At 42.9% G+C, this 16,550-nt stretch overlaps 1 long non-coding RNA gene across 1 annotated transcript in view; it reads left to right on the top strand.

Annotated features, from left to right (window-relative positions):
• The window catches only part of LOC308338540, a 51,987-nt gene that overhangs the window by 30,045 nt on the left and 5,392 nt on the right, over positions 1-16,550 (top strand). The window lies entirely within an intron of this gene.

Below are 16,550 nucleotides of genomic sequence, written 5' to 3'. Positions count from 1 at the left end.
AGGGTTCTGGGATTGAGCCCCTGGTATTGGGCTCCCTGCTCAGTAGCAGGTCTGCTTCTCCTTTCCCTCAGCTGCTCCCCCTGCTTGTGTTCACTCTCTTTCAAATAATAAATAAAAAAATAAAATCATGACAGATATACACCTAAAACTAATATAATATTAATGTCAATTATATCTCAATTAAGATAATAAAATAAAATTATGATAGGTGTTCTGTTGAGTGATGGAAAAACAGTTACCTCACCACAAAGCTAAAAAACAGTTTGGTGAAATTGAGAAGAAATAGAGTTGCTGGGGGAGAGGAAGGAAGAAAAAGTCAATCGCATAACTCTGTTATGAATTTATGAATATGGGCTCTTTTAGGGATGCTTGCAAAAGAGGCAGAAGCACAGTAAGTAAGCTAATACTAAAATATGAATGTTTATTTTGTAGAAAGAGCTATTCACTTCAGATAGTCAACATCTTCTTTATCTGTGACAGATAAAAATGCACTTGACAAACAACTCATTCGAGATGAGCAGAGAGAAATGAAATGGGATTTGGCTGAGTGTCTGAGTCTGGGCTTCTGTAAGAGAACACGATAGACTGGGTGGCTTAGGAACAATAAGCATTTATTCCTCAGTTCTGGAGGCTGGAAAGTCCAAGATTGAGGCAATGGCACATTCACTGTCTGGTGAGAGTCTGCTTCCTCATGGATGCTGTAACCTCACAGCAGAAGGGGGTTCAGGGATCTTTCTCGTATCTTTTTATAAGGGCCCTAATCCCCCACTCATGGAGGTGTTCACCCGTCAAAAGTTTCCACCTCCTCATACCATCCCACTGGGGATGAGGTTTCAATGTATGAATCTGGAGGAACACAAACATTCGGTCGGTAGTGGTCTGCTTAGGTGGCTTCAACAACAGAAAATCGATTTTTTCGTAATTCTGGAGGCTGGAAGTCCGAGATCAAGGTGCCAGCATGGTTCGGTTCCAGTAAGAGCTGTCCTCCAGGCTTGCAGGCGCCCCCTTCCACCTTTTGGGTTTATCTGGCCGTTCCTCAGTGTGTTGTGTGTATATGTGGAGAGAGAGATTGAGATCTTTTTTCCTCTTCCTGTAAGGCCACTGGTCCTATCTGATAAAGATCCCACTTTTAAAAAAAAAAAGATTTTATTTCTTAAAAAAAATGATTTATTTATTTCTTTACTTGAGAGAGAGAGAGGCAGAGGGAGAGGGAGAATCTCAAGCATATTCTTTGCTGAGCACAGAGCGGGTCACGGGGCTCGATTCCAAGACCCATGAAATTGTAACCTGAGCTGAAACCAAGAGTCGGATGTTCAACCAGCGGAGCCACCCAGGCACCCCGAGGAGTCCACTTTTACGACTTCGTTTAACCTAAATGACCTCCTAGAAGCCCTATGTCCAACTACAGTCACGTTGGGGGTTAGAGTTTCAACAGATGCATTTGGTGGTGTATGGGGGCTGGTGGTGGTGGCAAACTTCAGTCCATAACACCAGGAGTCAGAATAGGAGGGTTCTCATCCAGAATCTGCCATTAAGTGGCTATGGGCCTGGCGGGCATGTTACTTGATTGTTTTTCTGGGTTTTAGGGCAAACATTTTGGTTCTGGGGAATGGTGACCTGTTCCACAGTAATATATGATCCTGAATTGAGGAACAAGTAGCGTTTTGTTCACTGTGTGTTTAGTTTGGCAAACGAGAGGACAGATACATTCAAAACTATTTTTAAAATTTACGCACACCGAAAGAGAACCAGAATTTTTAAAGCATTAGCAAGAAAAGTCAATTTTCCAGAGAGTCCTCTGATAATTAGGATTTTATAGTATGCCAGCACCAAAAGTATGACAAAAAGAGGGGAGAATCTGTATAGGGTTGAAGTGTTTAAAGAGTAAGGCCAAAGTCCAAGTTTGAGTTTGGCAACTAATCTCTCAGTGAGCACCAGGGTGGAAAGAAAGAACAAATGACCCACAGAAGAATATGGAACATCTCATTCCTAAAATCGCCTGCTGTGATTTCATTCTGAAACCCATGTCACCCTCTGTCTTGGATTTGTTTCGTTTTGTGTGAGCAAACACCTAAAGTAATTTTTTCAGATACGATGAGTGTTGTAAACTGTCTGAGTGTTTACAGATCTGAATGTATTTTGAATGATTTTTTAACCACAGAATTCAGAGCTCCAAGTAGTTTTTCTCTCAGGAGTTTGAAGATATTCTTCCATTGTCTTCTGGCAACTCATATTGTTGATGAAGTTTGCTAGTTTAATTCTCTTTCCTCTTTGTGTACGTTTTTCCCCCTCTCATTGGAAAATTTTGAAATTTCTTTTTTTAATATTTTATTTATTTATTTGAGAGAGAGAACACAAGCAGGGGGAATGGGAGAGGGAGAAGCAGACTTCCTGCTGAGCAGGGAGCCCGACATGGACTCGACCCCAGGACCCTGGGATCATGACCTGAGCTGAAGGCAGATGCTCAACTGACCGAGCCACCCAGGCGCCCCTTAAAATTTCTTGAAGTTTGAACTTTCCTAGCAAGGTCACAAAGTTGAGTATTTGTTCGTTCACTCTGCACAGTGCTCATTGGGCTTTTAATCTGAAGACTTGGGTCTGTCTTTAGCTCAGAGATATTTTCTCTAATATTTTTGATGACCTCCTTCCCTTCCTTATTTCTTTTTCACCATTTGGAATTCCTATTGAAGGAATAATGGGCTACCTGAATCTGTCATCCATGAGCCTTATCTTTGGTCTCTTATTTCCACATTTTGGTCTATTTGCTCCTTAATCTGAAAGTTCTCCCTTACGTCCAGTTCACAGATTGAGTCATTGCCTGTGTGCATTCTAATAAACTCATTCCTTTTATTGGATTTCCTACCCCCTGTAATTATACTTTAGTTACCAAGTGCTTTTTTTTTTTTGTTCTTTCCTAGATCTGTTTTCCATGTGTAGCTGGAAGGCAAAAGCTAAATTTGTTTAGGTGGAGAACACCGGAATTCCCAGCTTCCCCAGCTTCCCAGCTTCTGAATGCTGCTTGCTAACAAATTATCTAATGATTGTTTGTGGGGCACTTCTGTACTTTGGGTTGCCACCCAGTTTAAAGCTTCTGGAGAACTTCTTTTCAAGACCGGTGGTCCCCTGAGGTGTTTCAGCTGTCTTTGTTAACCCCATTCTGATGCTCTCTATGCCCTATATGTTCTCTATGCTTCTATGTTCTCAGGCTTTCTGGTCCTCTGATGGCTACCCTTCTTATTTTTGTACTTCTGTTATTACTTCATTCTTTCGCAAAAAATCTTTCCAGCAAAACATCTTTCAGTGGGATTTTGGATGGGATTTTTGGATTTGGTACAGAGGGTTCCTATACCCAGTTCTTGGCTTAGACTGGAAGTCTCATTTCTTCCTTAAGCCTGGTCTTCTCCACCCTTTCTTCCCACTTTTTGGCTTATCTTCTTAGCTTGCAGGAGGGTTCTCACAGCCAAGAATTCTGGACAATTCTCTAGGCAGGCTGGACTTGGGAGGTTTGTTGAATATTCTGTGATTGCAGGGATGAGGGAATATGATTGTACTCACAGCTCCTCCTTTGCCCTGTCAAAGGAAAATTGTATCAGACAAATTTAAATCAGCAAGGAAGACTTAATTCAGTACTAATGCATTAGGGGTCAAGAATTAGGATAGGGGTGAGAGATGGATTCAACTCTGAATACACAGGAGTAGTGTGGGTGGGTGGGGTTATAGCCAACAGGAAGGATGAGAGGCATCAATGGATGGAAAATTCCTAAGAGGAACTTGGGCAGATACCAAGGGTTGGGGGATTCTTGCTAAACTGGCTTAGCAGGATTGTGTGGAACTGGTTATAAGCAGGCTGAGGACTGGGACACAGCCTGGTCAAGACAAGAGCTCAGAAGAGCCGGACCAAAGTGTGGTCAAAAAAAGGGATCCTTGTCAGCCTTTTCCTCATTCTGTGTATAGGTACTGAGAATATTTCTATTTAGTACTGGGATTCTTGGCCTCCTGACCAAGTGGCTATCACCCTAAGTGGATAAATAGCCTAGATGTAATGTGATACCTCATTCTTATTTATTTATGTATATTTGATTGGTGACATTTCCTTAAAGATTAGTCATTCCTCTGGAAGGCAGAAATGAATCATGGTTAAGCGAACATGCTTTGAGGGGGGGCCTGGGTGGCTCAGTCTTTTAACCGGCTGCCTTCAGCTCAGGTCATGATCCCAGGGTCCTGGGTTCAAGCCCCACGTCTGGCTCCCTGCTCAGCAGGGAGTCTGCTTCTCCTTACCCCTACCTCCTACCCCCACTCTTGTTCTCTCTCTCTCTCTCTCTCTCTCTCAAATAAATAAATAAAATCGTTTAAAAAAAGGGAACATGCTTTGGAATTAGAAGCACTTAGGGTCAGATCTTTGCTACTTATTAGCTGTATGAATTTGAGCAGGTCATTTAAAAATACCTTCTTAGAGTTAACTATTAATGTAATTATCACTGTTCATTAAGTGGAAGCTACCATTAATTTTTTTAATTTTAATTTTTTAAAGATTTTATTTATTTATTTGACACAGAGAGACAGAGATTACAAGTAGGCAGAGAGGCAAGCAGAGAAAGAGAGGGGAAGCAGGCTCCCTGCTGAGCAGAGAGCCCAATGTGGGGCTCCATCCCAGGACCCTGAGACCACGACCTGAGCTGAAGTCAGAGGCTCAACCCATTGAGCCACCCAGGTGCCCCATGTTTGTTGTTTTTAAAGAGAGGGACAGGAAGAGGGACAGAAGGAAAGGAAGAGAGAGAATCTTAGGCAGGCTCTACATCCAGTATGGAGCCCGATGAGGGGCTCGATCTCACGACCAGACACCCAGGTGCCCCTAATATTAGTATTATTTGACCCAAAATAATACTACTCACATCATCTGGATCTCCTCAAGCAGCCCCAACAATATTCCCTATATCATGACTAATATACAAATTTTCCTAGGCCTGGCAGATTGGTGAATATCTACTAGATACCAGTAACCTATAGAGTAGCCCTGTTTGCTCTGAAATGCTGAATGGAACCAAATTTTTTTTAAAAGATTTTATTTATTTATTTATTTGACAGAGCAAGAGAGCACAAGTAGAAGTAGAGGGAAAAGCAGGCTCCCTGCCTAGCAGGGAGCCTGATGTAAGGCTTGATCCAAGGTCCCTGGGGACCATGACCTGAGCCGAAGGCAGACACTTAATCATCTGAGCCACTTAGGTGCCCCTCAGTGGAAGCAGTCTTAATCTGAGTGGTATTCTAGGGTTCCTTCAGCTTGCATGGTGGTAGCTGTAAGGAAAGCATCCTAACTTTATTCCAACAGTGTTGCATACCAAGGCCATTGGAACACTCTTGTTTATGGCATAATTACTATGTCAGTACCTAGAGTGGAGTGTTAACATAGCTTATCTGCTCTTTCATGCCTATCCAATGCTTCTCTTCAAGTTGCCATCTCCAGCAAAATGCTGGTACTCTTTTTAATGAATTGATTTGTCCTCCATGGCTTCTTTACTTTGAAAAGTACAAGTAAAAGCTTTCAGAAGTTTGAAAAGGAGAGTGTGTGTTTGTGTGTGTGTTTGTGCGTGCGCGCGCACATGCACGTGCATCCACAGAAATGAAACAGGATCCTTGCAAATGATTGTGACTGAAAATATTATTTCTGCCTTTGACATTGCTTCTCTAATTTCTCTATTCTCTGAGAGTAACAAAGGAAACTCTACACTAGCCAGGTTCTTCCAGTGGGTATCTTAAATGAGCCCACATTCCCCTTTTAGCAGGTCCCAACCTTGATGTCACTTCCAGGGCTGACAACACAACAGGGCTGAGATCACCAGTGAGTCACTGAAGCAGAATCACCTCTATAGAAATGTCAAGTTGCAGACATCCTTTATAAAGGGACTTCAGTAGAGGTTGCTGGGAATGGCGCTGATTTTTAGTGAACTAGAAATTAAAGCGGAAAACAGGTGATTTAGAAAGACATTTTTGTCCAGTGCTGTATTAGGGTGCTTCGGAGAAACAGAATCAACAGGAAGTGTGTGATATATATATATACACACACACACATACATACACATATATATACACATACACACACACATATATATAAAGAGATTTATTGTAAGGCATGGGCTTATGCAGTAATGGGGGCTGACAAGTCCTAAGATCTTCTGGCAGCAAGCCAGAGACCCAGGAGACCTGATGGTGTAAGTTCTAGTCCAGAAGCCATGAGGCTTGAGACCCAAAAGAGCCAATGTTTCAGTCTGAGTCTGAGGGCAGGAAAAAGATCCATGTCCCAGCTCAAGGCAGTCAAGAAGGAAGAGGTCTTTCTTAACTCACCCTTTTTGTTCTGTTCAGGCCTTCAGCTGAGGCTCACCCACATTGGGGAGGGCAGGCTGTTTGACTCAGTCTACTGATTGAAACGTTAATTTCCTCCAAAAAGACCATCAGAGAGACACCCGGAATCGTGTTCAGACATCTGGGCCCTACTCCCCACCTGCCCCTCCGCCAACTCCCCCCCACCCTGGCCCAGTCAAAGTGACACATAAAATTAACCATCACAAATGCCTCCTCCTCTTTATTACATTGGCATTTTGGATAGTCCCTTCAACTTTTGGAAACATAAAGGAGTGAATAGTGTGACAGCAAATCCTTAATTCTTTTCCTGAGGGCACCATGGCACCTGCTTTAAATGTTAGTTGGACCCTTTGCTTAAACTCACCTGATGTTAACAAATCAGTCACTAAATGAGGATAAAAGGAATAGTTACCAAAATTCTTCTTTCCACTAGCACCAGTCTGTGAGAAGGAAACCTCAGGAGAATGGGAGCCTTTGGGAGTGATTTCTTTATTATAGGTGTATTCTGCCTTTGCTGTCATTGTTTTTCAAAAGAGAATAGAATTGGGAGTGTTGGAACCTGTGTTCCTCTTGCCTTTCCAACACTTAGCTTTGCTAATACCAGATGATGTTTTCCTCCCTTAAGTAGCATGGAGTAGGCAGAGGCTGTTAAAATGTCTAATCGTAGGGGCGCCTGGGTAGCCCAGTCGGTTAAATGTCTGCCTTCGGGTCAGGCCATGATCCCAAGGTCATGAGATCAAGTCCCTTGTTGGGCTCCCTCCTCAGCAGGGATCTGCTTCTCCCTCTGCACCCCTCCTCATGTTGCACTCTCTCCCTCTGAAGTAAATAAATAAAATCATTAAAAGATGTATAATTGTAGGGGTGCCTGGGTGGCTCAGTGGGTTAAAGCCTCTGCCTTCAGCTCAGGTCATGATCCCAGGGTCCTGGGATCGAGCCCCGCATTGGGCTCTCTGCTTAGCAGGGAGCCTGCTTCCTCCTCTCTCTGCCTGCCTCTCTGCCTACTTGTGATCTCTGTCTGTCAAATAAATAAATAAAATCATTAAAAAAAAAGATGTATAATTGTAGCAATTATTTGCTTTTCTTACAATACGGTTTTCTTGAGGCACCTCAGATTCGTCTGTCTTAGTGGTGGTAAAGATTGTCGGGTACAGCTGAAAGTTATACCCTTGACTTTACTGGTTCTTGAAGTGTAGTCCCTGGGTGAGCAGCAGCAGCAGCATCGCCTGGGAGTTTTTGGGAACTAGAAAATCTTTGGTCCCACCCCCTGAGTCAGAAGCTCTAGGGATGGGACCCAGAAGTTTGCATTTTAACAAGCCTTCTGGGTGATTCTGATGCATGCTCAGATTTGAGAACTGCTGATCTAGAATGTTGGCAATTAATGCTTGGTGGTGATACGTATATCTTGAAATTGAGCAAAAAGTTAGAAAGGCAACCATAACCATTAGCTGGGTATGTAAACCATCACTCTAAAGAATTCCAAAACTATACAGAAAACATTTTTCCTCATTAAAAAAAAAGATTTTATTTATTTATTTGACACAGAGAGAGAGAGCGAGAGCAGGAAGATGAGCAGGGGGAGTGGGAGAGGGAGAAACAGGCTTCCCCCACTGAGCTGGGAGCCTGATGCAGGGCTCGATCTCAGGACCCTGGAATCATGATCTGAACCGAAGGCAGACGCTTAACCAACTGAGCCACCCAGCCTCCCACGAAGCATATATTGTCATGACTGTATGGTGAATATAAGCCTTGCTCAGTTTATTTATATGTTCTTTCATATGTTTTTATTGGCCGTCAGTTTGAAGAAGGCAGGATCACCCACAAATAGAATTTGTCATAGCTTGATGTCCTTTAGTCACGAAACACAGGTTACACTTCCTGTGGCTCAAATGGTGGGAAATGGATGAGGGAGAAGAGACATACGCAGGCGGATTTGCCATTGACATTGTGCCTTTTTAGCATCGTATTACCTCTCTGCCGGCTGACAGAGCTTCTGAAGGTTAGGTTAAAGAAGCTCATGAAATGGGCGGGGAGGGGGCGGCTAGTGATGGGACACACAGTGCCAGTCAACCACCAGAGGTCTTCCTGCTTCCTCAGTCCTATTTGAAAGAAAAACCGTTGAGGGGCTCCCGTTCACCTGCATGGCAGCTGCCGAGGAAAAAATCATGTGGAGAGTTATTTTCACGTCTTCCCTCTTCAGACTTAAGCAGAAGGAGGGAGATCTACTCAAGAAGGACAAATATGCCTGTTATTGGCAGAAACATTAACAATTTGATATTGTGATATTCTTTTAAAAATACATATGATCTGGGGCGCCTGGGTGGCTCAGTGGGTTAAAGCCTCTGCCTTCGGCTCAGGTCATGATCTCAGGGTCCTGGGATCAAGCCCCACATTGGGCTCTCTGCTCAGCAGGGAGCCTGCTTCCTCTTCTCCCTCTGGCCTGCTTCTCTGCCTACTTGTGATCTCTGTCTGTCAAATGAATAAATAAAATCTTAAAAAAAATACATACGATCATTTTTTCTTGCAGATCCGAAGACTGCCTGTATTACCAAGGGCACAATAAGATTACCTCAAGACTAATTTAGGTGTCATCCCACATAACTCCCTAAGCTTATCCCTCGTATGTAGCACTGAGTACACTGTTAAAATTATTGGCTTACTTGTTAGCTTCCTTATTGAATGATAATTTCTTAGAGGGCCGAGAGTTCTTGTCTTGCCCATTGTATCCATGGTGCTCCTTGAATGATATATGTTCAGTGGATTTTTGTTGGGTGAATGAATCAACCTAAGGGAGAAAAAAAAATTTTTTTAAAACACTCTCGATATTAGAGCATGAGCTTGGTGCTATTTATACAAAGGCAAATAAGACAGGCTTCCAGCCATCAAGGTGATCTAGTCTTATTGAGGGGACACACATTAGTAAGTACTCTATATATAGTGTAAGGAAGACTTCACAGAGGATTTGACCTTGGAGTGGGGTTTTAGGGGTTAAATAGGAGTTTTCCAGGAAGATCAGGTGAGGTGGGAAGGCATACAGAAGGAAGGGCATATCAGAATCAGGTACCAGTAGGTGCCAAGACACAAGCTTGTGAAGCAGCATAGCCCATTCCAAAAACAAGGGGTCATTTGCTATTACTAAAATACCCGTGTGTCGATGAAGGGGAGAATGGATGGGACGTATGTTTGGAGATGAGGCCAGGGTAAGGGGCTTAGAAGTTATCAGGTAAACAGTTGGGATTCATGAAAGGGATTTAAGTGAGGAGGTGATGGGGTGGCGGCATGAAGGACGGACTGATTCGTGAAGATGGGCATTGACAGGGTGCACGCTGGGGAAGTGGTGGGTGTGGAACTGTGCTTGGAGACTGGCCAGAGGTGGGTGAAAGGAAGCAGGCTGCTGAGGAGTTCAAGGTGACTACGTGGGTGGTAGTGCTACCCTACAACCCAGTGTGTTAAAACAGATGCAGAGTGGGTGTAGGAGGAGATACTGGGTTTGTTTTAGACAGATCAAGTTTAGAAAACTGTGCAGCATTTTGGTAGAAAGGTCCAGAAGGCAGCTGGACATGCTGGAGGCTCAGAGATGAGCCCAGGGATGGAGTAGTGCTCAAATTTATGCACACCTGTGTTCAAGTAACTAAATCAGTCTTCAGGTGGCTGAGATCACTTAGAGAGAGGATATAACTCAAGAAAAGAAGAGGCCAGGACAGAGCCTTGGAGAAAAACTTTGAAGGGACAGAAGAAGGTGGTCCCATGGCAGACCGGCAGCGAGCACTTTGCAAACTCAGGTATGCCTCAGAATCACCTGGAGAGCCTCAACGTAAGGGAGAAGATCTTGCACCTGCACCTGTGGAGATTCTGAGTCAGTAGGTCTGGGGTGGGCCTGAGGATTGCACCTTGAATGTCCTCCCATGCATTGCTGATGCTGCTGGCCATGAGCCACACTTTGGGGGGCACTAGGATACACAATGAGGAGGCAAGAGAGTGGTCACTGCAGGGTATTGAGGCTTCTGGGGATGTAAAAAACTTGGGCACATTTACAAGTTGGGGTGAAGGAGATGGGAGAAGTTGGACATCCTGGAGAGAAAAGCAGTGATTCATGGATGAGATCAGGGGAGTGGACCCAAAAGAAGACAAAGGTACCAGAGATGGTCCCAGTAAGCATATTAAAGGACTGTGGTGTCCACTTTAAAAACCAAAGCCCCCTTCAAGTAAGATGACTTTCTTGTGGCTTCTCCTTCCTCTGTTGTGTTTCCATCACCTGCCTCCTTGAGCTGCTGTTCACTTTTACCTTTCTGGCTCCCCCACCGTGCCTAGGAGCCTTTATCTCTCTGTCAAAATCCTCCCCGCGCTGTCACTTCCGTGCACGGATGCATAAAGAGATGACTTGCTACAGATGAATGATCAGTAATGAATAGACTTTCAGCAACACAAGGCGTTTCAAGGATAAAGGAAAATTTCAAAACCCGTTTGATCATTATTGCTAAAATTGGGTTTCTACCACCTTCTTGCTAGAATTGCCATCAAGAGCTGCTTGACAGCTCCCCTGGGCTATCACGGCCCGGTACTGCAATCACAGTGAAGCACAGAGACGCAGCTGTCTCTCTTCTACTGACGAAAGCCTGCTTCCTTGTAGCCTCCGAGCCCTCAAACTAGAAAAGCTTCAAAAACCACTTTGTACGATGAAAAAACACAACCCCCACCACATGGATAGCTGTGAGCAGTCATATGCCTGCGTGCGTGTCACATTGTCTGAGTTCTAGACAACAACGATTTATTGAGGACTTCTCATAAAACAAGCCACCATGGAGATCCAAAGATTAGTAAAATACTGTGGGGATTCGGAGAGGACCCTCATACCCCTTTCTTTTCTAAGTGCTATATCGACCAAAACGATACAGTTAGAAGAAACAGACTGGGACTGAAATACCATCTTTCATGTTGCTAAAGCTGGTCTGGACAATGTGGTTTGCACCCGAGGCCAACACTGGCTTCTTGTTTTTTCCTCCAGGAACTGAACTGTCCCCCTTGACATAGGCAAGGTCACTGGAACCGGCTTTACCTACCGCTGCATGAGGAGAGAAGAAGACATGGCCCTTGGGTAGTGCGTGCATAATGACCCTGTACACGGTCTCATCCATCATAGAAGTAATTTGTGTCTTTCCTTGAGCAAGTAAGGGAAGTGGGCAGAGAGAAGGATAGAAGCTCTCCTCTTAGTACTATGGAGAAAGACAGTTTCCTATATTCTTTTTTTTTTTTTTTTTTAAGATTTTATTTATTTATTTGTCAGAGAGAGTGAGCACAGGCAGACAGAGAGACAGGCAGAGGCAGAGGGAGAAGCAGGCTCCCTGCCGAGCAAGGAGCCCGATGCGGGACTCGATCCCAGGACGCCGGGATCATGACCTGAGCCGAAGGCAGCCGCCTAACCAACTGAGCCACCCAGGCGTCCCCAGTTTCCTATATTCTTGAGCAAAGCAAGCACTGGGGAGATGGGAGGAGCATGGTTTCTCCTCTCCAATAGTTTGATCCTCTGATGCATGGGTTTTATAATTAGCCCCATGGCCAGCCAAGGATGGGGCTGCTCTCTTGTTACACACGTGTTGGAAGTGGTAAGACAGATATATGGGCAGGCGTGTTCCAGGTATCAGGGGTGATTTGGCTCCACTTTCATGGGACTGTCCCTCAAACATAGAGCACCCTTATGTATCTGCCTGGGACCAGAGGGCTGCCCAGCTCTGCCAGCAGAAGTCTCCATAAAGGGATTTATGTTGTAGATGAACTCCAGCACTTTCCTATGCTCTGTTCTGGTTCTCCACTCAGTAATATCCAGCCGTGTTTGGCCCTGAGCCCTAACTGTAGTGTCAGAGTACTCGACTAATACCATGCCAGCAAGTAAAATGGCCCTGAATTAGAATACTTCTGCCATTATTAATTTCCAAAAGAAATTTTAGTTCCTGCCCCAAGAAGCTCTCAATCTAATGGAATAAGCCAAATGCTTATAAAAATAATTACAACCCAATCTGAGCATTTTCGAGTCAAAATTAAAACATTTGTAGCAGCTTAGAGGAGGCAGCATTAATTCTATCTGGGAGAGGGGGAAAAGATTTTAAATAAGTGATAGCTTTTTAAAAAACTGTTTATTTTGAAAAAAAATTCAAACATGGAAAAGTTGCAAAAAAGGGAACATTAACTCAAATTCACTGGTTGTTAACATTTTGCTATACTCTCTTTAAATACATGCATTTTAGTTGTTACTATGAATTTTGCTGAAACAAAATAAAGTTGCAGACATTACCATAATTTGTCCCTCAATCCCTCAGGATATATCTCTTAAGAACAAGAACATTCTCCTACATACTCATACAGTGCAATTTTTAAATTCAGGAAATTTAATATTACTATAATGCTATTCTATAATAAACAGTCCATTTTCAAGTTTCACCACCTGTTTCTATAATGTGTTTTTTAGCAATTTTTTTCCAATTTAACATCCAACCCGGGGTTATACATTGCATTTGGTTGTCATGTTTCTTTAGTCTCCTTTGATTTCCGGCATTTCCTCAGCCCAGCCCCCACCTCCCTCCTTCCCTCTTGGCTTCCTCTCTTTTTTCACGACATTGACATTTTTAGAATCTAGGCCAGTTGTTTGGTGAAATGTTCCTCAACTTGGGTTTGTTTGATTGTTACCGCCTGGTTAGATTGCTTCATGATTTCTTCTTTTTCTCTTTTGAAATAATTTCAAACTTACATAAAAGCCAGAATTATATAGAGTTTTGCAACTTTTTGTAAGTTCCAAATGATTCTTTTTAAGATTTTATTTATTTATTTGACAGAGAGAGACACAGCGAGAGAGGGAACACAAGCAGGGGGAGTGGAAGAGGGAGAAGCAGGCTTCCAGCTGAGCAGGGAGCCTGGTGTGGGGCTTGATCCCAGGACTATGGGATTATGACCTGAGCCAAAGGCAGACGCCCAACGACTGAGCCACCCAGGCACCCCGTTCCAAATGATTCTTCTTACCCAGATTCACCATTTTTTGACATGTGCTACATCCACATTATCATTCTTTCTTCCTCTCTCCTCCCTTTTTGTGTGTTTGGGGTGTGTGTGTGTGTGTGTGTGTGTGTGTGTGTGTGTGTGTGTGTTGTGTGTACAGAATAGTTTTTTTTTTTAAAGTAAGCTCTACACCCAATATGGGGCTAACTCACAATCCCAAGATCAAGAGTCACATGCTCTACCAACTGAGCCAGCCACCCACCCCCTAGAATACTTGTGTTTGTTGTTGTTTTTTTTTTTTTAAATTCTGAACCAGTAAAGAAAAAGTGTCACCCTTTTAATGACAGCTTAGATTAAAAAACTTATACATTTAAGGTATATAACATGATTTTGTATGTATATTCATAGTGAAAGGATTATTGCAGTGAGGCTAATTAACAAATCCACTTCTTCACCTGAAAAGAGTTACCATTTTTTTCTTTTTTGTGGTGATGGCGCCTCAAATCTAACCTGTTAGCAAATTTCCAGTATTCACATCCAGTATTATTGACTATAGTCATTATGCTGTACATTACATCTGTACACTTATTCCTCTTGTATAACTGCAACTTTGTAGCCTTTGACCAACATCTCTCCACTTCCCCCACCCCTAGCACCCCTGGCAACCACCATTCTACTCTCTGCTTCTATGTATTTGACTTGTTTAGATTCTACATATAAGTAAGGTCATTCAGTGTTTTTCTTCCTGCATCTGGCTTATTTCACTCAGTTTAATGTCCTTCAGGTTCACCTGGGTTGTCACAAATGGCAGGATTTCTTTCTTTTTTAAGGCTGAATAATATTTTATTGTTTGTGCGTGTCTGTGTGTGTGTGTGTGTGCACATAGACACACATATAATACAATTGTGGCATATATGTACATCTCTACTTTTTAATGCATATGTTCATGGATGGATAATTAAGGTTTTTCCCCTATCTTGGCTATTGTGAATAATGCTGCCATGAGCATCGAGTGCAGATATCTCTTCTAGGTACCTGCACTTCAGTTCTTTTGGATATATACCCAGACTAGGGATTGCTGGATCATGCGGTAGTTCTGATTTTTTTAATTTAATTTGATTTTTTTTATTTGATTTAACTGAATAATTTCTTTAAAGTAGGCTCCACACCCAGCGTGGAGCCCAACACAGGGCTTGAACTCACAACCCTGAGATCAAGACCTGAGCTGAGATCAAGAGTTGGACACTTAACCGACTGAGCCACCCAGGCTTCCCGGTAGTTTTGTTTCTATGGAATAGTTCTTTTGCAGGGGGAGTGGTGACCTCCATACTGCTTTCCAAAATGTCTGTACCAAAATTATTTTCCCACCAACAGTGTACAAAGGTTCCCTTTTCTCTACACCTTGCCAACACTTGTTATCTCTTATCTTTTTGATAGTAGTCATCCTAACAAGTATGAGGTGATATCTCATTATGGTTTTGATAAGCATTTCCCTGATGATTAGTGATGCTGAGCACCTTTTTTGTACTTGTTGACCATTTGTATATCATCTTTGGAAAAATGTCTGTTCAGGATTTTTCTCAGTTTTTAATTGGGTTGTTTTGTTTTGTTTTTTTTTCCCCACTGAGTTGCAGGTGTTCTTTATATATTTTAGATATTAACACTTATCAGTTACATGGTTTGCAAATATTTTCTCCTAACCTGTAGATTGCCTTTTCATTTTAATGATTGTTTTCTTTGCTGTGTAAAAACTTCTGTCTTTGGTGACTGAGCTTTTGTTGTCATATAATTGACAGCTTTTCGGGTAGGTCTTGAGGGGGATGAAGAAGCTTGCCAGTTGGACAGAAGAACTTGGGCATGGGAAGGGAATTATAGCCAGAGGGTTCCAAATGTGCAGAGATGTAAAACAGTATGTACATGAAATAGTTGGTGACTAGCCAATATTTTAGAGTAACTGGTCTGGAGGGGAAGGGACAAGAAAGCCAGTTCGAACTTACCATGTTAAGGAATCTGGATTTTGTTCCATAAGAAAAAAGAAAACGTTGAAGATTTTTAAGCAAAGAGATAGTAGTATCACATTTATTTTCTTTAGGAAGATTAACTCTAGGACACTGTGGAGGAGGAAGGGGCAAGGGAAACCAAATAGGTGGGTAATGCACTGAAGCAGCTGGTAAAGAGACCCGAAGGAAAGGGTGGAGGGGAATGTTTGCTGAATTCCTACTATGCGCTGGCCATTTTGCATGTGATATCTCATTTCACTATCACAAAAACCAGAGGTCGGAGAGGTTAAGTAATTTGGCCCAGAACTATCGTAGTTAATATTTGGACCCAGGCCCATGTGACTCTAAGGCTCACTCGGAACTACAGTGAGGTCATGAGGAATGGAGACAAGAAGGATCCCAGCTGGTGTTAGTCATGAAAATGACTACTAGGGAAGGGAAAGAACTGGGGAGGTCAGAGAAGATGGTGACTGTGTTAACAGTAGCTATAAACGTGGTTTGGGTGGCTGGGTATATGAAATACTTAGGGCAAGATACTTAGTGGGCAGTTTGGCTCAAGAGCTCGGAAGGGTCTTGATTAGGGTAGAAATTTGGCTGCTTAAGTCATGAACGCGTATAGCCAGGAGAGTGCTGAATGCAAACAGAAGATGGTGAAGGGTGGAATTCTTGGTATACCTTCATTTAAAGGTGGTGGGGAAAGAAGAGTCAGTGGGAGAAAAGAGAAAGTGTGGTGAGAGAGTGATGTGGTGAGAAGCCAGGTTTGGACCATTTTAAGAAGCTGTGTGATGAGAACTACCAAGTACTGAAGAGGAATTGCAAAGGGAGGCCTAAAACGATTCATTGGCATTTACTCAATGAGGAAGTCTTTGGTTACCATAATTAGAGCAATTTTAGTAGTTTGGCGGAAGCCAGCCTTCTAGATGTTACAGAGTGAGTGGTGGGAGAGGAGTAGGCATAGAGTAGAGATGACTCTTGAGAATTCTGGTGAATGATGATGATGACAGCAGTTAAGTAAGAGGCCTTACTATCGGCCAGGCACTGGGCTGATAATTTACGCTCATTAACCAAGTTAACCCATAACCCATATGAGGTATATGCTATTATTATCCCCATTTTGTCACGAGGAAATTGTAGCCAAGAGAATTTATAGAGGTTAAGTAATAAGCCCAAGGTTTATACTACTAATAGTAGATCAAGGATTCAAAATCT

The sequence above is a fragment of the Martes martes genome (assembly GCF_963455335.1).
Source record: "Martes martes genome assembly, chromosome: 2".
Lineage (NCBI taxonomy): Eukaryota > Metazoa > Chordata > Mammalia > Carnivora > Mustelidae > Martes > Martes martes.
The sequence above is the reverse complement of the archived record's forward strand: the minus strand, read 5'-3'. Positions and strand labels throughout refer to the sequence as shown.